Source organism: Marmota monax, unplaced genomic scaffold, assembly GCF_021218885.2.
Source record: "Marmota monax isolate L192 unplaced genomic scaffold, Marmota_monax_Labrador192_F-V1.1 WCK01_AAM20220418_F8-fsc00006, whole genome shotgun sequence".
In the NCBI taxonomy this organism is placed as follows: domain Eukaryota; kingdom Metazoa; phylum Chordata; class Mammalia; order Rodentia; family Sciuridae; genus Marmota; species Marmota monax.
This window is the reverse complement of record NW_026693712.1, coordinates 24,608,845-24,633,834: the sequence shown is the minus strand read 5'-3', so window position 1 is coordinate 24,633,834 and position 24,990 is coordinate 24,608,845.

Below are 24,990 nucleotides of genomic sequence, written 5' to 3'. Positions count from 1 at the left end.
TATTCCTTTATTTTATAAATAAATTTTACAAATTGGGATTTTAACAAAAATATTCTATAGGGGGAAAAACATGTTCTACACTTAGAATTCTGTTACTGCCCCATTTTTTCTCTTTGCAGTAATATTTATTGAAAAATTTTATATATATACATACATGGCATACACACACACACATAATACATATAAACAGACATGAGTGTGTGTGTGTGTGTATAGATAAATGTATATATTTATCATGGTATCACTCTATTGCCCAGGCTGGTAGGTCTCTAATTCCTGAGCTCAAGCAATCCTCCTGTCTCAGTCTCCTGTGTCACTGGGACAACACACAAGCACCACCGTGCCCAGCTTGGAATTCATATACTTTGATTACATTTAGTGCTTGTGTTTTGCTCTCTTTGGCCCACTTCAATGAAGACACTCTAGTCAATGTCACAACTACCTTGGCAAAATTGAGCCAGGCCAGCTAGATTTTGGGGTCCTTTTTCACTCTCTTTTTTACTGGCCCCTCAGAAACATTTCACATAGATGAAACTCCATTCTTTAGATGTATTTCCCCACGTCTTCTGGGTGCAGCATTCATCTATTTTCCTTCTGTTTCCCTGACTTCTGTTTCCCAGTCCCCATTGCTAGATATTCCTCCTAAATTTGGCTCCTAAATATTGGAAAAACTCTCTCCCCTCTTCCTCCTAGCCATCATCTCTTCTTAGGTGATTTTCTTCCAGTCCTGTGGCCTCAGATACCAACTACATGGTTGATTCCTACCTTTAGTTTCAGGTTCATTTCCTGCCACTTACTTGATATCACCACTAGGAAATTCTAACAGAGCTCATATCTAACATCCCTAAAACATCACTGAGACCATCCTTGACTCCTTTCTCCTTTATTTACCACAGTCAACTTTTTAGCAGCTCTTATCAGCTTTATTTCCAAAATATATACTGAATCACTCTGCCTCTCTCCACTCCTGCTGCAGCCATTCCAATCCTCATAACCATCATTTCTTCTGAGTTTTTGCCCCAGCCTCCTTCTTCCACTCTACTCCCCTTCCCAAATGATCCAGTCTACATATCATAGCTCAGGGTTTCTCAGCCATTGCACCATTGACATTTTAGGCTAGCAATTTCTTTGTTGTAGGGTACCATCCAAGCACTGTTGGATGTTTTAACAGCATCTCTGGCTTCTACCCACTAGATGTCAGTAGCACCTTCCTCAGTTGTGATAACCAAAAATGTCTCCAGACATTGACAAATGTCCCCTGGGAGGCAAAGTCACCATCTGTTGAAAATCACTGCCACAACCAGAGCAAATTTTGCATTTAAAAATATGAGTCATTATTAATAAATAGTAAGATAAAAATAAAATAACAAAAATAATAGTAATGTTATTTCCTAATTTAAACTTTCCAGTGTGTCCTCAAGTCTTTTATTTTGGCCCAGAAGGCTCTGCATGGTATAGCCTCTCTGACTCAACAGCCCCATTGGCCTTATTTCTATTCCTCACATAAACAAAGCTCATTCTTACTTCAAGGTGGTTGTACTTGCTGTTCTTTCTATCTAGGGCACCTTTCCCTTAGCTTCTGTGTAGTTACTCTTTTTACATATTGTATCCACCATCTCAGCAACTCATTCTCTCACCACTTTATCTCATGTGCCCCCACTTTACATTGTCACATCTGTTTTCTTCATAGAATCTATAGTTACCTGAAGTTACCTTTTTTATGCTTCTTGTCTGTCTTCACAACTACAAGTTCTGTGAAAGGAAGTACAGGTTTATTGTGTACCCCACTACCTCTCTTGTACCCATGATGGTTTCAGGTACACAGTAGGTGCCCAAGAAATATTCATAGAGTTTTCAAATTCTTTATATCTTAGATTAACATATTGATGTGGTTTTATGTGAAGTTTCGTGGTTTGAATGTTTGCAGACATTTTTAATAATACAGAATACCTAAACAAAGTTTGGCAAAGTTAAAACCATGAAACTTATCTTTGCAGGCAACCTAAGCTTGTTGAAACCCATTCCCAGAGGTGAAAGCCAAATGAATCTATCTATTGTGCCATCTAGCCTTCTGTTTGATATAAGCTTTGTCAGGGGAATGAGGTATTGATGTTTTAATGTCTGTGGATTATGGTAATGTGCTTAACTATATTGATCTGTTCAGTATTCTGTACTAGTTTTGGCTGCCATCCTAAAAACTCCAAGAGAAGGAGGTGTCCAGATGGTCATAACACGGACTATGAAAAGGGATCAAAGAAGGAGCATATCAATGTAATTCATAAAACATTAGACGTCAAATTCTGACACTTCAGTTAAGCCACAAGCCTAATGGGAAGGTACTTAATGGGCTAAATTAATCCTACCACTGACAAAAATCAATGTATGTGACAAGAATAAAAATTTTCCAGCTGACCTGCAGTCTGTGGGAGGGATAAAGAAGTAACTTTCCATGGGTAACTCCTTGGGCTCTGCTGTTCAGGGGAGGACCTCAGAGGTAGGGAGGCACAGAATGCCGGGGAGCCTATGTGAGCCTGGCAGTCAGAACCAAGGCAAGAATCAATGGAGTCCAAAGCACTTGGGTTCTGAAATTGGACAGTCCTGGCTTAGCCCCCCAGTTCTATACCTACTGCTAACTCCTGATCTGCACATTGCCTGTGGGTTCTTTCCCTGTGCTCTCATTTTTTTCACCCGTAAGAAGAGGAAAATAATTTGTCTTATCTCATAAGATAGCAAAAAGATAAAATGTGATAATGTATGTAAAGTACCTGGACCAGAATAGGCACGTGAATTCTCCTTCCTCTCTCTATTTCATTCCAGACTTTGTAGCATTTGCTCTCATTAAGATAACATGTGAATTACCTACTTGACCTTGAAATCAGCAAATATCTTCAGAGAAGTTGTCTAGAGTCTCTCTCCTATTCTCAGCAGCTTTTGTCAACTGCCTCAGAGGAAAGATTAGCTTGCATGAGATGCTGACATTGAGTTACCCTCTGTTCTATGAAGGTGATCTAAGGTTTGGCAGGAGCAGGAGGGGTAGGAGGGAGAGCTTGGGGGAGCATCTGTGTCCACTACCCCAAGTTGCCAGACTGCAGGAGAAGAGTGGAGAACAGCAGACCCCTACCCTGCCAGGATGATCCTTGTCACAGATGCCACAGACACTTTACAGCCATTATAATAAAAGCTGAGTCTGCCAGCTCTGGCTTCACAAGAAAGGGGATAAACAATAGCTAGCAGATTAAATAATGCAGGACATTTCATATTCAAGTTTGAGAGTTTAGTAGAAACTGAGAGCATAATAAATAAAAAGGACTGCAATAGCCTTTAATAAAGTAAACAGACCAAGGAGTCATTCATTTGCCATATGAAGGATTTGTTTTCCAGGGCAATCATGCAAAAAGGCTTAGCTTATCCTGCAGTTGAAAAACTGGCCTGACCCTATCGTGCCCAGCTGAATGAACTCTGCATACAGGATTTTCAAAGTACTCTTTTTCAATTAATGTTTTAGTATTTTGAGTCTTTTCGTAGAAATTATAGCTTTAACTGCTCAAGATGACTTAAGTGAGTGCCTGATTCGCAAGTGCACCCAAGCAATGCCAGTGGCCTTTGAAAATTAGATTTTTAAAATAATACACATGGTAGCTTTTTTATGTACTCAAATGCTTCCCATGTGCAGCCTCTAACCTCATTCTGAAGGACAGATTTTCAGAATCTAGCGCAAATTTCCACTCTTCATAACTTCCCCCCTCCTTCCCTTCACTATTGCCTTTATTTATCAGAATAATGAAAATAGACCAATAGGGCTCAAAAACCCGTTCTTCCATACTTTTGACTTTCCTCACTCCAAAATGTCATATAGCTGGAATCACATAGTACATTGCCAACAAACTGGTTTCCTTCACTTAGTAATGTATGGTTCCTCCATATCTTTTTTTATGATTTGATAACTCATTTCTTTTTAGCATGAATACTATTCCATTGGATAAGATGTTTTGCAGTATTCACCTACTAAAGGACATCTTGATTGTTTCCAAATTTTGGCAATCAGTAGTAAAGCTTACACAAGCATCTATGTGCAGGTTTTTCATGGATGTAAGTTTTATTTTCTGTGAATAAATTACAAGAAGCATGATTACTGGATCATATGATAACAGTATGTTTAGTTTTGTAGAAAACAGCCAAATTGTCTTTCAAAGCATTTCAATTTGCATTCTCACCAGCACTAAATGAGAATTCCTGTTGCTCTACATCCTCTTCAGAATTTGGTTATTTCCAGCCTGGCCAGAGCAATTAGACAGACAAAAGAAATCAAAGGGATACAGTTAGGAAAAGAAGAACTCAAATTAGCACTATCTGCCAATGATATGATTCTATATCTAGAAGACCCAGAAAATTCTACCAGAAAAATTCTAGAACTAGTAAATGAATTCAGCAAAGTAGCAGGATATAAAACCAACACCCATAAATCAAAGGCATTTTTGTATATCAGTGATAAATCCTCATAAAGGGAAATGAGGAAAACTACCCCATTTATAGTAGCCTAAAAAAAATAAAATAAAATACTTGGGAATCAACTTAACAAAAGAGGTGAAAGACCTCTACAAAGAAAACTACAGAGTGCTAAAGAAAGAAATTAAAGACAACCTAGAAGATGGAAAGATCTCCCTTGTTCTTGGATAGAATGAATATTGTCAAAATGACCATACTACCAAAAACGTTATAGACATTTAATGCAATTCCAATCCAAATCCCAATGACACTCTTCATATCATAAAAAATGGAAAAAACAATCATGAAATTCATCTGGAAAAATAAGAGACCCCGAATAGCTAAAGTAACCCTTAGCAAGAAGAGTGAAGCAGGTGGCATCACTGTTCCAGACCTTAAACTATACTATAGAGCAACAGTAACAAAAAGAACATGGTATTGGCACCAAAATAGAATAGTAGACCAATGGTACAGAATAGAGGACACAGAGACTAACCCACATAATTACAGTTATATCAGACAAAAGGTGCCAAAAGCATATATTGGAGAAAAGATAGCCTCTTCAACAAATGGTGCTGGGGAAACTGGAAATCCACTTGTAACAAAATGAAATTAAACCCCTATCTCTCACTATGCATAAAGCTCAACTCAAAGTGGATCAAGGACCTAAGAATTAAACCAGAGACACTGCGTCTAATAGAAGAAAAAGTAGGTCCAAATTTCCACCATATTGGATTCGGCCCCAACTTCCTTAATAAGACTCCTATAGCACAAGAATTAAAATCAAGAATTCATAAGTGGGATAAAAGCTTCTTCTCAGCAAAAGAAACAATCAGTGAGGTGAACAGAAAACCTACAGAATGGGAGCAATCTTTATCACAAGTACATGAGATAGAGCACTATCTCTAAGATATATAAAGCACTCAAAAACCTTAACACCTCCCCCACCAAAAAAAAAAAAACCCACAAAACAAATAACCCAATCAATAAATGAGCCAAGGAACTGAACAGACACTTCTTAGAAGAGGATATACAATCAATCAACAAATATATGAAAAAATGTTCATCATTTCTAGCAATTAGAGAAATGCAAAACCAAACTACTCTTAGATTTCATTTCATTCCGGTCAGAATTAAGAATACAAAACCAAAAAGTGTTGGCGAGGATGTGGGGGAAAAGGCACACTCATACATTGCTGGTGGGACTGCAAATTGGTGCAGCCAATCTGGAAAGCAGTGTGGACATACCTTGAAAAACTTAAAATGGATCCACCATTTGACCCAGTTATTCCACTCCTTAGTTTATACCCAAAGGATTTTTTTAAAAAACATACTACAGGAACACAGCCACATCAATGTTTATAGTAGTACAATTCACAGTAGATAAACTATGGAACCAACCTGATGCCCTTCAGTAGATGAAAGAAACTGTGGTACATATACACAATGGAATATTATTCAGCATTAAAAGAGAATAAAATCATGGCATCTGCAGGTAAATGGATGGAAATTGAGTATATAATGCTAAGTGAAGTTAGCCAATCCCCAAAAGCCAAATGCTGAATATTTTCTCTGATATACGGATGCTGATTCATAATGGGATTGGGGTGAAGCATGGGAGGATATTAGATGAACACTAGATAGGGCAAAGGGGTATGAGGGGAAATGAGGGTGGGAAAGATGGTGGAATGAGATGGACATCATTACCATAAGTACATATATGAAGATGTGAAAGGTTTGATTTTACTTTGTGTACAACCAGAGATATGAAAAATTGTGCTGTATATGTGTAATATAAATTGTAATGCATTCTACTGTCATATATAACAAATTAAAATAAATTTTAAAAATTTGGTATTTCTGGTATTTGTGTTTTTTCCATTTTTTTAATGTCATGTTTTTGTTTTCATTGTGTGAGAATATTTTCAATTTTCAATATTAAAGTTCTGAAATACAAATTAAACAAAAATATCAACTGTTATTGATGTAAAAAGAAAAAACCCATTTTATTTTATAATTCTTTTTATTTAGAAAGTTTTTAATTTCTATTTTAACTGATACATGAAAATATAAAAATTTGTACATATTTATGAGGTATCATGTGATATTTCAATACCTTATGTAATATTCATGTCAGGGTAAATATATCTATCTCCTCAAACATTTATCATTTCTTTATAGTAAAAAAATTCAAAATCCTCTCTTCTAACTTTCTGAAATATACCATACATTTTCAGTATCTAGCACTTCTTACTTCTATCTAACTAGAACCTAGCACACATTGGTTTATCTCTTTCCACCACCCTCTACACTCTCTGGTCTCTGGTAACCACCATTCTCTTCTCAATTTCTATCATACCCATTTTAAAAAATATTTCACACGAGTGAGATCATATGGCACTTATCTTTTTGCACTGACTTTGTTTCATTTAGCATAATGATCTCTAGTTCCATCCATTTTGTCACAAATGACAGGATTTCATCCATTTTATGGCTGAAAAGTACTCCATTGCATGTGTATGTAGCACATTTTTAATCCATCCATCAGTTGATGGACATTTAAATTGTTTCTATTTCTTGGCTATTGAGAAAAGTGCTGCAAAAAACATGGAGGTGCATCTCTTTGATAGGATCACTTCATTTTCTCTGGATATATGCCCAGTTGTAAGATTGTAGGATTATATATATGGTATTTTTATTTTTATTTTTTGATGGACCTCCATATTGTTTTCCATAACAGCTGTAATAATTTAGTTTCCTGCAAACAGCATGTAACTGTTCTCTTTTTTTCACATCTTCACTGGCACTTGTTATTTTGAGTCTTTTTAATAATAGTCATTCTTACTGGAGTGAGGTGATATTTCATTGTGATTTTGACTTGCATTTTTCTAATGATTAGTATGTTTCTCAGCTTTTTGTCACTGTGACTAAAATACCTGAAAAGAACCACTTGGAGGAAGAAAAGTATATTTAGGGTCCATGTGTTTTAGAGATTCAGTCCATGATCAGCCAATTCCATTGCTCTGGACCCAAGGTGAAGCAGAACATAATGCAGGAAGAGAAAAGTTTCTCAGCTCAGGGCAGCCAGGAATCAGGGAAATGGAGCAAAGAGTCAGAGACAAATTATATAATCATCAAGGAAACTCCCCCAGTGAGTACTTCTTCCAGCCATGCCCCACCAGCCTACCATCCAGAAACCCATTCAAATTATTAATCTATCAAATGAGTTAATCCACAGATTAGATTACAGATCTCATAATCTAAGCATTTCACCTTTGAACATTCCTGCATTATCTAACATGAGCTTTTGAGGGAACACCTCATATCTAACAGTAACAATTAGTAGTGTTGAGCACTTTTTCATATACCTCTTGGCCGTTTTATGTCTTCTTTTGAGAAATATTTATTTAGGTCTTTTGAAATGAGTTTTTTGTTTTCTTTTGCTATTGAAGTTTTTTGAGTTCTTTATATATTCTGCACATTAATCACTTTTCAGATTAATAGTTTGCAAAGATTTTCTCCCATTCTATAGGTTGTCTCTTCACTCTTGCTTGTTTCCTTTTCTGTACAGAAGCAATTTAGTTTAATGTAATCCTATTTGTCAATTTTTTGATATTATTTCCTATGACTTTGGGATCTGTCAAAAAACTCCTTTTCCATTTCAATATTTTTTTTTTTTTTTTTTTTTTAATATTTATTTATTTATTTATTTTAGTTCTCGGCGGACACAACATCTTTGTTTGTATGTGGTGCTGAGGATCGAACCCGGGCCGCACGCATGCCAGGCGAGCGCGCTACTGCTTGAGCCACATCCCCAGCCCTCCATTTCAATATTTTGAAGTGTTTCCTCTGTTTTCTTCTAGTGGTTTCCTAGTCTTTAATCTCTTTAGAGTTGATTTTTTTTTTCTTTTTTCTTTTCCTCTCCCCTATCCCTCATAGCTAGGGATCAAACTCAGGGTCCTACATATACTATGAAAGCACTCTACCAAAGAGCTATAGAAAGTTGCTCTTTTCACTGGTGAGAGATAGTACCCCTATTTTACATTCTAGTAGATGTGTAGTCTGACTTTTAAAACCTCTCTCAATTCACCTGCCTCTCCAAGTGTTTGTACTCTCTCAAATAAGAAAATCCCACTGTTACCTGGCTTGTGTTCTAACTGAGCTCCCACGAGCCATTCCAGTTCCCACCATCCAGGATCTGCACCTTTGTGCATGCTTTTTGCCACATGAAAGTCTGCCCCCTTCTTTTGTGCCGAAACATTCTAAGCCTTTCTTTGACTGCACCAGATATTACTTCCCTTCCTTTGCTATGAGTGTCTTTCAGGACATGGTTCTCAATCCTAGAGAATTTCAAAAGATACTGATAACTTTGTTCCATCCCTAGAGATCCTGATGTTATTGAGCTGGATGCTAGGACTTTTAAAAGTCCTTCAGGTTATTATAAATGTGCTGCCAATGTCAAGAACCAACCACTAAGACTTACAGTTCTCACCAGACAATCAAATACTTTACTGAACACTAAGTACATTATATACTGGATACTCTAGAGATGGGACTTAGACTGGTATTTCTTTCTTTGTTTTTTTTAACACTCCACAAGAGACTCCAATGTATAATTAAGACTGAAAACTACTGGATTTCTGCTTAAAATTTGCTTCACATATGTCTTATGTACTCAACTAAATTGCAGGTTAATAAATGGATTTTCCATTTTTTTCATGGCCAATCCCACCCTGCCCCATTCCTACCTAACACATACCAAAATACTGAACACAGAACAGATGGTTAGCAAGTAAATAAATATTTAAGAAGGCAATAAGCTTTTTCTGGTAGCCTGTTTGACTTCTCCCTACAAAAATTATTTAGGTTCGTGGACTAGAGGCAAGATCATGTATTCAAATCTCAAATGAGCTCCGTATCTTCACTCGGATTAAATCCCTGTCCAAAAACTAAACATTTTTTCCTCTGGTAACTGCCTTGCAAACATATGCTACTTTTAGAAAACAGACTGTCTGAAAAAGTGTGGATGATTTGTATAACCTTTCACGTTAATGAGGAAAAGAAAATGCCATTAAGACATTAGGGGAAGAAATATTCATTTCCACTTTCATTACCAATTTTATGCTTTTAGGATTTTGCTCCTTATTTTTCCATGGTTGTATGATACCATAAATACCACTTGCTGAGTTAATTTTTTTAAATAAAAGGACAGCAATGAGGGAGTTAACCAGACAACAAATGCTACTTGCAGACCCACCTGAGCAAATGAGCTAGCTTCTAGAATTTTCTTCCTATTTTTTCAACTAATTCTGAAAAGGTAATTCAGACTTCTAGAAATTAGTCTTGATTTCTTTCTCAGGCACAAGGCATATCTGGGTCAGGGAGACCACTAAAAATCACTTAGCAAAGTTTTCAGAGGATGAGTTTTTCCCCAAGTAAGGGGGCCACATATCAAACAATGGGCCTAATTGTCTGCTGGAGTCATTGAACTTTACTTTTCTCAAAATTTATTTCTTCTAAAGTTTCCAGATTACTATGTTGCAGCTATAATGCCATAACCAGAAGAAGGTTTATTTTGTGAAAACATGTAACTCTCAAGGATGGAAGGTGATGTTAAAGTGAACTTAAGCGCATCATGTTGCAGAAGCTAGGTTCAGGTTCAGGAAATTAACTGAAACCCTGTATTTACTTCTTTTTCCTCACATCCCAGAGAAATGACAGTAAAGAGATCTGAAAAGAGATAAATCCATAATAATACTGAAAGCAGGAAACAGTAGCCATCAACAGACCAGAGATGTTTGACAGACTTTTAGAACATGAAATTGTAAGATAAATTAAAGTCAAAAGAAATTTAACCAATAATGTGCACAGAGAAGGCTGAAGCAGAGGTGGAAGCCTGTCTTCCTGGTATGGAGAGGCTCACAGCTAATACTCAGAAGACATGACAGCAAGCACAGAAGCAGAAATTGGGTGGAAACTGAGGGAGTATCTTCAGAACCCTGTTGGTCTATCCCTGAGTTCTGCTTCCTACTTTCAAGGGAGATAATGGCAATGACTTTTGTTCCTGAAATGAACTATAGAATTGGCATCTAAAGAAAGTGATATAAGAATTGGGAGATAAAGAGAGAGATACTGAGTCTTAAGGGAAGTGCCTATGAACCACTGAAGTACAAAACCAAACCAAAACCAAAACCACCCAGGAACAATTGCAACTTTTGAGTGACATAACCTTGGCCTGAGCTCTCAACCCATGCCCTTTTATAAGAGGTCAATGTGAAAATACTGGAAAAACTGGCATGGAATTGTGTAGCTCATCCCTGGATCCACCTCCAGTCCAGCCACTAGCAAGTATCCCTCTATAAATATGAGCACCCCACACGAACAAGTTGCTGTCTCTCCCTCTGGAGAGATCCCTCATTCTCCCTTGATTGGGTCTTCTTTGCTTTACCCCAAAGGCATCTCTCCCTTGAGACTGCCGCCATTCTCCTGTGGATATATATCTACTTTCCTAAATAAACTTCTGTCTTTGCCTTTGACTGGCACCTGCTGAAATCCTTTTCATATACGAAGAACCCCCATTGGTCCTGAGTCAAATTTCCCCTTCTCTCCAGGAGCTCCTTGGACACTTCTTCAGAGAAATGTCTTCTGTGACAAAGGGTGGCTCCAGAGTAAAAACTCTGAAAACTTAGCACTGAGTAGGCATAGCTGGGGGAACTTTACTGCACCCCATCCCTGCAACCTGAGAGTTTGCCTGAGCCACACACAGAAACTACAGTGCAATTCTGAAATGAGGGAAAGACCTACACAGCATCAGAGAAACCTACATCAGCCATCCTTATTAATCAGTCTAGTCATTAATTCACAAAGCTGAATACACAACCAAGGCTCATAAATCACATGAGAAAAACAATTAAAATGAAAAATAGCCAAAAGTAATAAATACCTGAGGAAATAAACAATTCAGAGAAAGGCTGGAGATAGGATTCTAATTAGCATTAATCCAATGAGATATTGCATCCATTAAACAAAAATAGCTGCTATAATAAGGGATAATAAAAGAAAAAATTCAAAACATGATTTCCAGAATAAAATATGTACCAAAATAGCAAAGGTAAAGGAAATTTCTCAGACTCGGACAATAATATAAAAGGATTGAAAGTATGAAGAATTTTAAAGAATAAGAGATATGGCAAATCCAGCTAAGCACTCTAAAATCTAATAGATATGTACTATAAGGAAAAACATGACATTGAGGAAATCATTGAGGAAATAGCTGAAGAACAATATTCCTTAACTAAAGATAAACATCTTCATCTTGAAAGGCATATTCATTGCTGAACTATATAACTACAACTAACACAAATAACTAACATTGTTGACACTACTTTGTAAGTGCATTCCACATATTTTCTCATTTAGTCTTACAACAAACAGCCTATGAGATAGGAATAATTTATGAAGAAAAACTCATATTTAATCACATCCTCATGATTTTTCAGAACATCAGTGAAGACACTATCCTCAACATGTAGAGAGATAAGCTGTCATCTACAAAGGAATCAAAAGTAGATAAGGATCAGACTTCTCAACAGCAATATATGTTGTTAAAAGACAATGGAGCAATGCCTTCAACATTCTGAAATAAAATTATTTTTAATCAAGAATAATCCAGAATATTTAGTTAAAGAATAAGGTCTGAACAAAATAAAACTTTTTTAGGCACTGGAAGATACAGAAAATTTATTTCCATATACTGTAGTATATCCTAAAATATTTTGCTACAGAATTGAAAAATATGAAAGAATCCAGTAGAGAGGATAACATGGAATCCAACATAGCATATTAACCCAGGAATGCAGAGAAAAGCAATACCAGAATCATATCTGGCACCAATCCTAAAAAGCAATCATGAAATTAGAATTGGATGTGATCAGTCTCCTAGAAAAGCCTTAACAAGAAGAATAACATTTATTCCAGGTAATAGAATTTGATTAAGAAGTCAAAAAACTTAATAGTATGATGGAAAAATTCATATGTTTTCATTAAACCAAGATGATGGAAGACAATTAGATACTCCAGGAAAAACAGAAAGCTGTACCAGAAAATTACATCACAAATGTGAAGCAAAGTTATGTATAGTATGATTTTTCATAATTGGTGGAGGGTAAAAATAAGAGAATCCACTATATCTTAAATATGAAACATTATCCTTTCAATAGCAACAAGCTTAATAACAAGTTACATTTCTTTTTCTGTGATTCCAGTCACATTAATATAATTCTAAATTTATATTATAATATTTGACTCTTAGTCTTTGGTTCCTAATTTTTTAAAAAACATTGTTCTCATTCAGCAGAGAAGCAATGTATCAATATAATAAGAAACACAGACTCCAAAGCTAGATGGGTTAGTCCAGGTCCCAGCTCTACCACTGAACTGGCCATGTAAGTTTATCCACAAACTTCAGTTTCCTTATCTGTAAAATGGGGATAATAAAGTACTTTAATCCTATGATTGTTATAAAGAATCCAGAGATATGAAAAATTATACTCTAAATGTGTAATAAGAATTATAATACATTTTGCTGTCATATATAAATAATTTAAAAAAAGAATATCTGAAATGAAAAGGTGAATCTCTTAGAGCTGATAATGCTCTTGTGCAGAGCAGGTACCTTAAGCTGGTATAGGTGACCCTGCTTAGAACATTCTCAGGAAAATAAACTGGGTCAAGCTGCTTAAGCTTCTAACTTAAATGATAATAGAATATAAGGCAGAGATCTTTGTGGTTTTATTATTGATCTATACCAAGACATGTTTCTATTCTAAGCACTTCACATATTTTAATTCATATATATGCATCATTTCAAAAACAAATGTTGAATAGATGAATTGATTAGTATTATCTCAGATCTTTCCCTGCAGGTACACCATAGTCTCTCTTTTTCCTTACCATGTAAGACAAACTACTATTTAATCCACTTCTGTTCATTTGCAATTTGTGCCCTTCTCCCCACATTCCCTTGCTTATACTTCCCAATCCAATGTTATACTCCTTCCTTTTCCTTTAAAAAAAGTCTTTAAAGAATCATTTACACATTAATCTAAAGCAAGTTAATAACATCCCCTAATACCTTAAAGATGTAGAAATCCCGCCACCCCGACATTTACATGCTCCTCTTGCCTCTACATTTGAGCATATATGTCATTGCGTATTCTGAACTGGATTGTTCCAAATGGTCCAACCTTTGTGATGTCTGTCATTTCTACATTCCTTCTCAAAACACATCTTCCCCCAAATTGCTTCACTGTTGCACATGGTCCAATGTGAATGAATCGGAACAGCCGATCAATAAACTAGTGGTTTAAGATGTATTAAGGTGATTGGCATGTAAACTTGGCCTAAAATGATCTCTCTCAACTGAAGGAGTACTAAATTTCCGGCAGTAGTCTAAACCATTCATTTGGGCAACAAAGCCAAATACACAAAGAAAGAAGCTAAGACATTAAGGTCGTGAATAATGAGCAATGAGGTATAATACAGAGAAGCCGAGTAGAAGAGAGAAGGAAAGTAAAAAGAAGTTGGTGGGAACCAGCAGGAGTAGTGAAGACAGAGATAGAAAGTGGCTGAATGGGCCAATAGAAGCTAAAAGGAGTCTCAGAGGAACCCTTTGTACAAGGGACAGACAGGGTTAGCATTCCCCTTTGGTTTTATCCCTTCATGAAAATGAAAGTCCCCCACAATAAGAATGGCAGTATAGAGAGAGGGAATCTGGTTCCTGTTTAAATCACCAAATTTCTGCTATCTGAAGCTGAAAAACGTTTCAGGTAATAATTTTTTTCTTCTTGTATACATTTGTTTGTCCTTTTTTTTTTTTTAACTCAGGACATCAGATGCACAGAATCGAGTTCATCTTATTTCTTGGTTAATGGCATCATTGGTTCATTCATTTCCCAGTTTTACCTTTTTAAAAATTTATTGATGATATAATAAATATCCACAAACCTCTATGTATTCTAAGAATTAGAACATTAATAATGATTTAATCCTCTCCTATACTTTTCCTTATTGTATGCTCTTGCCTTTCTGTCAGAAACATCTTTTTCTTACTTTTCTTATTTTTTGTACGAGGGAATATTACATGTTAATCTAAAGCAAGTTGATAATGTCACCTAATGCCTTAAAGATGTAGAAATCCCCCCTAGTCGTATCCCAAACTCACAAATTCCCCATGCTTTATTGCTGTTAAAATAAATAATGATATCACAACAAGAAGATAATATGTATTTCCTTATGAGCTGCATGTGGGGGGGGGGAAGCATAGACTATCTAGAATTCCTTTCCTTAACTACTTACTAAGACAAACATACTAGATTATTTTCCTGCTAAACTATAAAGCAGTACTTCAAGTCCATGCAGCCTATGGGAGGGACAGGTCTGGATTTAGTCCTAGTATTCCTTTCAAATTCCATGTCTGATTCCATAAGTCGTGTTTATGTGACACCAAAGTAACTATTTTGACGTAAGGGGTGAAAAGAGGGCTTTTGGCATCATATAGACAAGAGATTCAAGGTGGTTGATCAGATTTTTCATGTTTAAGCACTCAGGTTGGCATTTATAGAAAAAAAAACCTCCTCTTCTGCCAGACTATGGTGTTGTCACTTTCCTCTTCCACGGAAGAGCTGTAAATCACTTAGAGGGCAAACTGGCAGGCGTTACATAAACACTGAATACAACCGAACGTGCCTTTCAAATGGTGTCATATTAAAACTTCAACAAAGCTCTGAGTATTTGCAATACCCTCAAGGATTTGCAACATAACAGCCTCAGAAATACTGAAATTGTTAGTAAAATAAATCTCTGATATTGACTTTAGAAAAAAACAAACATCAAAACAACAGCAAAATTTATATGCGAAAGGAAGGAACCAATATTAAAGTAAAATATTTCCCTGTTACCAAAAATCCTGCTATTTCCCACAGGTTCAAAGGGAAATGTTTTTATGCTGCAAAATTATAGTTTACAGTGGCATGTGTGATTAAAGAAATAGCTGTGAAAATGCCACCCTGTCTGCTGGAAGGAACAAAAGCTAGGTACTATATAGAAAGGATAATAAGTAATTTCTTGGTTTTTTTTCCCCCCACAGGACTTAAAGTCAACTCCACCCACAAGTGTTAGCTTCATTTTTGTTTTTTCTTCAATCCAGTTTATACAAGTTTATTGAATATTTAGTATGGGCCACTGGTGAACGGTGTTAAATATTTAATGGCAAAGAAAACTCCATGAGAGCTAGCAGTATGCAAATGGGAGCAAGACTCTATATGAATGAATAGCAGAACAGACATTATTTGGGAGGTTAACATCTGAAAAGAACTTTTGAGATTGGGCTGATATAGATGGTTGTTGACTGTTTTCTAGATAGAAAGAATAGCACAACTAAAAGCACAGATATAAAAATTATTATGCTTTTAAACATATAGAGCAAATAGTTTAGCAAATTGTAGCAGGGTCAGAGGAGATATTTCAAAAGACAGATGAAGGCTATGTTGGTCAAGATTCTTTAGCTGAAGATGTTATGGTTTAGATGTGGTGCCCCTAAAAGCCCAGGTGTGAGACAGTGCAAGAAGGTTTAGAGGAGAATGATTGGGTTGTGAGAGTCTTGACCCAATCAGTGAATTAATTCCCAGATAGGAATTACCTGAGTGGTAGCTGAAATGGTAGGGTGTTGCTGGAGGAAGTGAAAACTGGGGGCATGGCTTTGGGGTATATATTGGTATCTGGCAAGTGGAGACCTCTCTCCCTGCTTCCTAATCATCATGTGAGCTGCATCTCTCTTCCATACTCTTCCACTATGATGGAGCTGGCTGTATAGGGACTGAGTAAGACCTCTGAAACTGTGAGTCCTTAAATAAACTTTTCCTCCTCTACAATTGTGCTGGTTGGGTCCTTTAGTGATAGCAGACAAAAGCTGACTAAGACAGTGACTACAACATAACTAAAACTGTCCTGAGCTCTGAAAGTCATGTATTGACCCACTCACCTGGAAGGTCAGAGGTGTGCTCTAGCGTCTTTCATAGCTAGATCCAGAGACTCCTACCTTGTTCTATAAATTTCACCTCTTTTCTTTCTGCTGACTTCATTATCTTGTTATACATGGTAACTCCTGGCAGCTTCATTTAAAAAAAAGAAAGACATAATTAGTTCTTACAGTCTCAACAGAAAACGAGCTTCTCTTTCTCAACCATTGAGACAAGTCTCTGAATAGAGACATTTTGGTCTGATTTAAGTCATTTATACCTATCCATGAACCAATTACTATGTCTGAGAGACTGTCCACTCCTAGAGCCAAAATAGATGGAACAGCACCAGACAAAACATATGGACATGGGCTGAGGAAATTGGTACCCATAAAGAATCTTAAAGTCCAAAAAGAGAAGTGGGGAAACATCAGGTCCCCTATGGGAGCCATATTTTGGGAGTTCTGAAAACATTCTGAAGAAAATTGGAGAAAATCCAGCAGAGGGCCATTTAAAACTTTTATGCAGTTTGTAGCATGGGTAGAGCAGTTCCAGAATGATGTGGTCACAGGATGGAGAGTAGATAACAGTTGAGAGTCACTGAAAATGAGATGAAAGACAAGAGAATCCAGTAATAATGTTTGGAAAAGAAAATGAGGGTCCAAACAAGAAGTGTATGAAAGGTGATGCATTAGAGAGACATTCTGGATGTCGTTATCAACTTAGTTATTGGCTGAATTCTGTGGAGGAGAAAATGAGTCTTCAAAGATGATTGTTGTTTTCAAACTGGAGAAGGAATCAATCTTTCTGTTTTTGAAGTTTCTACTTCACTTTTCATAGGTCTGTCCTGCATACCAACCATCCCAGGGTCCTAACACTAGCTGAACTTTGTTGCTAAAATGGAAAACTGATTTATTTGTAAATCTAGCTTTGATACTTTTTATAAGATATCTCAGATAAAATGACTTTCAAAAGGCAAAGAGAAGAGAAAAGAAAAGAATGAAAGAAATGAGAAGAGGAAGGGAGCTAGGAACAAAAAAAAATGGTTCCTTGTGTTCAGCGTTTTTTATCAGGAGCAGGAGAAACTGTCTGGGATGACCATGAGGTCTGGCAAGGACAGTCTCATCATGCCCAAGGCCAATACCAGATTCTTTTTCCTTTTCCAGGTGACCCTTTCTTGAGACCTTGCTAGTTATTAATCACTAACTTCTGCTGCATTAATCTAAGTTTAAATCAAATGGTAGCTCTCAAAGTATAGTTCCAGCTGAAGCAGCATCAGCAGCTCATGGAACTTATGAGCACAGTGCACGCTCTTGGGCACCACTGAAACCTTGGCAATCAGCACCTCTGGGGCTTGGTGCCAAATGATTATTTTGCATGTTCTTAAATTTAAGAACCATTGACCTAGGGGAAGGGGGAGTTCTCTCAGGGTTGCAGAGGTAGTTGCTTTCAGCAAGAGGAGAGAAGTTCTTGCATGTAGCATTAGGATCCTACCACACAGGCAAGTCTCTCGTCTGACTACTCGTAACAGATGCCTGCTGGTGGCCAAAGATAGAACACTTTGTGGAAATATGAAACATGGTTGAAAATAAATTAGGAAAAAACCCTCTCTCCTTTTGTAAGTAGGGCTGTGATGGGGGTGAAGTTCATTTTGATCCATCCATGGGAACCCCATGGGGTGTAATGTTTATAATAAGAGAGAATCTTTGGTCAAATAGAGTCATACCTTGTGTTTTAACTTCTTTGGGGGGAAATGTGGGTATATACATTCTTACCCTGCAAGAATCACATGAACAAGCTCCGTTTAAGATTCCCATGGATAAAATTCATTCCCACAGGGGCTTCTTTCCCAAGCTCTAGAGTGATAGCATCTGAACAGATGAAAGAGTGAGGTGGACTCCCTTCACCCTCATCCAGTGCACAGTGAGGCTATTGTCATGCTGAGGACTCTCTTTGGTTCTGGCTGGGCAGAAGCGGACACAGATGGCAAGAGTTTTCAAACCCATGAGTACTTACTTATCTTCTTCCAATGAACGAAACAGGATACTATTTTAGCATGAGATCCAATCAGGATGGGAGCAGAGGGTAAGATGGAGGGAGTTTTATTGTTATTAGAGGTAATATACGAGAGGGTCTCACACATATTAGTAAAGGAGGTGGGTGCAGGAGTCAAGGCAAGCTCTGGGGAAAGGGTGGCCACAGACATTCAGGCAGGCTGAAAAAACAGGTGATGAAAAGGATGTGTTTGCCAAAACCAAATGTCATAGATTTCCCTTCATATCTAAGTCCAGTCTCCAGACTGACTATAAATCTTATATTCCCGCCCCCCCCCCCGCCTCCCCCTCTGCCTCCCCCCCTCCCCCGGCCTCTCTCTCTCTCTCTCTCTCTCTGTACCAGGGATTGAACCCAGAGGCAGTTAACCACTCCCCAGCTTTTTTATTTTTTATTTTGAGATAGGGTCTTGCAAATTGTTCACTTAGTTGCTGAGGCTGGCATTGAACTTGCAATCCTTCTGCCTCAGCCTCCTAAGTCACTGGAATTATGGGTGTGCACCACCATGCCTGGCTAAATCTTATTCTTGACTATGTAAAGGATAGAAAAGAATAGAAAAAGTTAAGGAGTCCAGGAATATTTAATTTAGGAAAACTAGCATTAGTAGACTTTGTTTTGTTGATTGCTTCTTCTAACAGTCAAGGGTCTGTAAGAACCTATGAATCTTCTCTAAACTATGAATGTTGCAGGATCCTGCCAAAAGGAGTGAAAGAGAAGGACAAGGACAGCCAACCCAGGGGAGTTCGAGAGGAAGAACCAGAGACAGTATGCAGCAGACAGAGACTGTGCACAACGATGCAGATTCCACATGTCCACAGTGGAACCAGAACAGACCAAGAGTGTGTGTAGCAATGACTCAAACAAATCTTGCTATTTGGAAAGGGCCATTCAGATGCCAAGCTGACCCCAAATAAATACAACTGTCACAGAAACCCTGAAGAAAGCCTTTTCTTTGGCACTCTGATTACAGCTGGAGCTGACATTCCACAGAGTGCAATGATTTATACAGCAGGAAGATGACTGGCTGTGGGGCAGCAGGGGATTTTCTTCTGCAAGAATTTGTCATGGCCTTTCCTGACCCTTCACCCTGGTTATTGGATTTAAAAGTAAAATGAATGCCTTTTCCATGAGTTATTGGATTTTCCTACTCTGCACTTAGCATAGCTAGCTACTTGAGGGAACAAAGGGATAAAGGGCTCTGTTCAGTCAATCTCTGAATTAATGATCTCCCCAAGAGTCTTGGGTTTAAATGGTGCATTTGGGGTTGTAGAAGACATGGGTATTTTTCAATGGGGCTTTATTGGGGCTTGTTATGGAAAGAGAAGCTTGTCAGGAAATTACTGATGAGACTCCATTGAAGAAGGTGACCCCAGCTGGAAGGACTATCCCTGTGAACTAGGCAGCATTGGCTTCCAAGTCCCCTCTACTCACATTGACCTGATTTGGGTAAATTGATTCAAATAGACATATAGTCCTGACCTTACCAAATGGTCGGTAGGGAGAGGACACATTGTATTTACCTTGGGTTTGCCAAAACAACTCTGGTGACTAATTGAAAAAGAATGAGTTATCAATTACATCATGGGGCAGACAAGGCCAAAAGCAACCATATGAAATCTCTTCATTTCCCTGGAATGACTTTAAGAGATAATTTTTATATTTAAACTAAAATTTGCCAAGATCTTTTTTTTTTTTTTTTTTGGTGACAGTCATCTGACACCACAGGAAGGGCCACATTGGAGAATCAGAGAGAATGGGTCTGTGTCACAAAGAATAGGTCTGTGATGAACCAAACACATGTGCACTCTGCACCAGCCTGTGGTTGGAATTTCTATCTTCTAGCTATAAGTTTTCCCTAAAGCCATCAGCATCTGTGACAAGAAAACTTACAGAAGGGAGATTAGACATATGTCTACATTAAACAGCTGGGACAAACAGACTAATTCAGAGAGAACAACATCTAATTGGAACTGAGAACTCCTTCATCCAAGATGGCTGCTTAGTCAGACCACCACACCAGCCTCCTGTTAGAAGGATGGAGGGAGATGCTTTCTTATGATGCTTTCATTTATTAATCATACCTACCATGTGTCAAGTGTCAGGGAACTGTACCTAACGCACTGTCCTTAGTTTGATGAGTAAGAAAATATACACATAAATACCCATAATGAAAAAATAATCTAGTAAATAGTATTAGCAAGGCATACAAAAATATCACAACTCATTTTCTAACAATCTTTGGAACTCACTGTTTTCAACTCTAAGCTCTCAACAGACTGTTTAAGGAAAGAATGCATCCTGGTTATTGCCTAAAAATCTTTCATTGAACACCTTGGGATATTTTCCAGTGAGTAACTGCATGGCAAGCTGAGGTGTGACTATGGTGCCCAGTAAGGATTTATTTAGCAACTCCCATTAGAAAAGTAAGCTCCACAGGGTAGGGAATTTTATCTGTTTGGTATAATGCTATATTTATGGTTACAATAAGAATAGCAAGGAACTGGGGATACAGGTCCATGGTAGGGCACTTGCCCAGCTTTGAGGCCCTGGTTTTGATCTCTGGCACTGCAAAAAAGAAAAAAAAAATAACAAGAACAACAATAATAGCTACCCATGTAATAAATGCCTATTATGCCAAGCACTGTGGCATGAAGTTTACATTTATTAGCTCATTTAATCTTTGCAAAAATCCTGTGAAATAGTTATTATGATCCCCATTTTATGGTTGAGGAAACTGATTGAGATTGAAAAATCAATTTGCCTAAAGTTACACAGAACTAGAGAAGGAAGAAACAAAGATGGAATTTGAGCCAACTAGGTTGAAGGAGGGAATGGAGGTGGCCAAGGAACAGGAAATTTGGCAGAACAATATAAGATCAATTTGATGAAGGTCATATTGCAAGTCATGATTTGGCAGCTCTAATGAGTTTGTACAAGAGGATATAGATAATAATGCTCATGTTTGGTAGCATCTAGCTCAAACCACCTCATCCTTTAACCTGGACATAAATCACTTTGTTATCATGTTTAAATGGATAATCAGATTCAGCTAAGGGAAGGGAAGATCTGAGATCTGTCATAACAGGTTTCTGGGTGATGTAATGCCCCTGACCCAATGCTACAATTTGAGTAGTCAGGTTCTACCCTCTCGTCCAAAAAGCTCATCTCAGAACCAGTGTTCAACAATATATCAAGAAGTCTATAACTAAATGAAAAAAAATGACAATAAACTGAGGGTTTTTTATAGTAATTTTATTCAGTTTTTTTGTTTGAGTTGTAATTTATTTTATTTGTAACAAAATACTATTAAGTTAAACTAATTTTATAAGGGTCAGATTTATTCATAGGCTGAAACTGCTAACCCTATGTCACTTTCCAGTTTTGTTTTGTTTTTTTTTCCAAAAATGCTGGGAACCATTAATTTGACCCAACCTCTAATTTTATCAGTAGGAAAGCTGGGACCCATAGTCAAGAGGCTGGTCAATTAACAGAAGATGTAGACTGAGTCTCTGACTCAAAAAGATAGAAGCTAAGGCAAACTACATAGGTATCTTAGAATATATTTCAGGAAGAATTATTTGTCACCTTGAGAAATATAGATTTTTATCTTATAAGCAATAGCAAATTATCAAATATTTTGATAAGGAGAAATGGCATAATGAAAATTATGAGTTAGAATAACTGATGGAGCAACAAAATACAGCATCAGGGCCTAAAGACAGAGGGATCAATTCAGTAACTAATGGCTTATTAGCTTTATCTATAAAATAGAATTTAAGGTGCTATTCATTTCAAGACACACATACCCCAAAGAAAGAAAAATTCCTCTCAATAAAATTGAAAAAATAATTTCTTATACTTTGGAATTTTTATTTATATCAATTGAATTCCTCTTTTATACTTATTTAGACATTGCTTTTGTGATATAGTACTCTTGAGCATTCATAAAAGTAAACTGTGAGCAAATGGATTAGCTAAAGCTATAGTTCCCAAACCATGCACCACAGCACATCAAAGTGCCACAAGGAACTCAATGGAATGCTGTGATTATTTTTTATTTTAAACACATTGATATTTGACATGTGTTAGATATGGTACAAACTTCTAGCTCAAGGCTAGTTATAAATTCAACTTTATGTCAAGTTATAATCCTTTCGATAACATATTTTGCGAATCTAGGTTATTAGCAATTGTTGTGATGGGAAAGGAAGAAGGAGGAAGAGGAGGAGGAGGAGGAAGTATTAGTAGTAGTGGTGGTGATGGATAGTGATATAGTAGTAGTAACATGAAATGAGGGTGGCAGTATCCAATGGGATTCCATGGTTTGGAAAGTTGTTCAGTGCCCAAGAAGCACATCCATTTCATTAGTAGGTAATTCAAGTTGTTTAATAATAAAATAAATTTTTTTCAGATGGTTACTAAGTTGCTGGACCTGTTTAATAAATGGAACTGTTAGGCATTTCTTTTGATCTGAGCCCCTAGTGGGCTAGGAATCTAGCCCCTAGGAATCTTAATAACAAAGAAAGTTTGAAAATCTCTGGGTTAAGGTCTTCCTAAAACTTCTTTATATTTGCAGTGAAATTTTTCTGAAGCACTTTTTGATTCAGAGTTCTCTGCACCCATTTTGTCTGTACAATCTCATACTCTGGACCACAGTGCATTGGCGATGCACTTTTTTTTTTTCCAGTACTTCACTAGGGGTGTAGGTCAAAAGAAATGCCTAACAGTTCATCTCAATGTTTCTTTTCAAGTCCCATTCATTCTGAAACTTTTGTCACTGGAAAATATCCCAATGTGTTCAATGAAAGGTTTTTAGGCAATAACCAGGATGCATTCCTTCCTTAAGCAGTGCTGAGAGCTTAGAGTTGAAAACAGTGAGTTCTATTCAAACCACCAGGAAAAAAAATATATGTCAGACAGAGCCAGTAGAGGTAATGACAAACACACCACAAGTGCCTTCCAGCCAATAGCAATTGTAAGTTGTGATGGAACATGAATACCATTTCAATCACATATATTAAAATGTGAAAAAAATATTCAGCAACAGAAATGATTAAGGGCATGAAGAGAGAGCCTACAAAATGGGAGAAATCTTTGCCAGCTTCCAACAGGGGATTAATATCTAGAATATAAAGAACTCAAAAAACTTTACACCAAAACAAACAAAAGCACTCAATAAATGGGCAAATGAAGTAAACAGACATTCCTCAAAAGAAGAAATACAAATGGCCAAATACAAATAAAAATATATGAAAAAAAATGTTCAACATATTTAGCAATCAGGGAAATGCAAATCAAAACTACACTGAAATTTTATTTCACTAGTTAGAATGGCAGTCATTGAGAATACAAATAATAATAAATGCTGCTGAGAATGTTGAAGGAAAGGAAGACTTATACACTATTGATGGGATTGTAAATTAGTACAACCATTATGGAAATCAGCATGGAGCTTCCTCAAAAGACTAAGAATGGAACCACCATTATGATCCATTCCTTAGTATTTATCCAGAAGCATTGAAGTCATCATACTACAGTGATTCATGCATGCCTGTGTTGATAGTAGTTCAAAATAACCAAGTTATAGAACCACACTAGGTGACTGTCAACAGAAGAATGGATAAAGAAAATGTGACATATATACACAAAGATGTTTTATTCAGCCATAAAGAAAAACAAAATTAGCTGGGTGTGGGTGGCACATGCCTGTAATTCCCAGCAGCTTGGGAGGCTGAGGCAGGAGGATCCTAAGTTCAAAGCCAACCTCAACAACTTAATGAGGCCCTAAGCAACTCAGTGAGAACCTGTATCTAAGTAAAATACAAAAAAGAGCTGGGATCTTGCTCAGTGGTTGCCCCTGAGTTTAATCCCTGGCACCAGAGAGAGAGAGAGAGAGAGAGAGAGAGAGAGAATTATGTTATTTGCAAGAAAAGGGATGGAACTTGAGAACATTATTTTAAGTGACATAAGCCAAACTCAGAAAGTCAAGGGTATCTATGTTTTTCTTTCATATGTCAAAGCTGGAGAAAGAAAAAAGAGATGGGGCAGGTGAGTATCACATGAAAATAGAAGGAAGACGAGCAGTATGAGAGGAGGACCAAGGAGAGGAAGAAAGGAAATGAAATGGACCAGATTATGCTGTTCACATGTAAGAAAATGTAACAATAAATCTAATATGTATAATTTTAATGCACCAATAAAAAATTTATTGTGGAAAATATATATGTATCAACAAGTCAATAAAATATGGTGATATCTATCTCCCAATGTTGTGAGAATTGACATAATGAGTGTGAAAAGATGTTTATATATTGTAAAGCATTACTGAGATTATTCTGGTTAGACACTAAGTGATAAGGGCCTGAACTAGGGTATTGAAAAAGTCTGCAGAAATAGGGTACAAGGTTACAAGGCACTGAAGCAGAATCCACAGGAT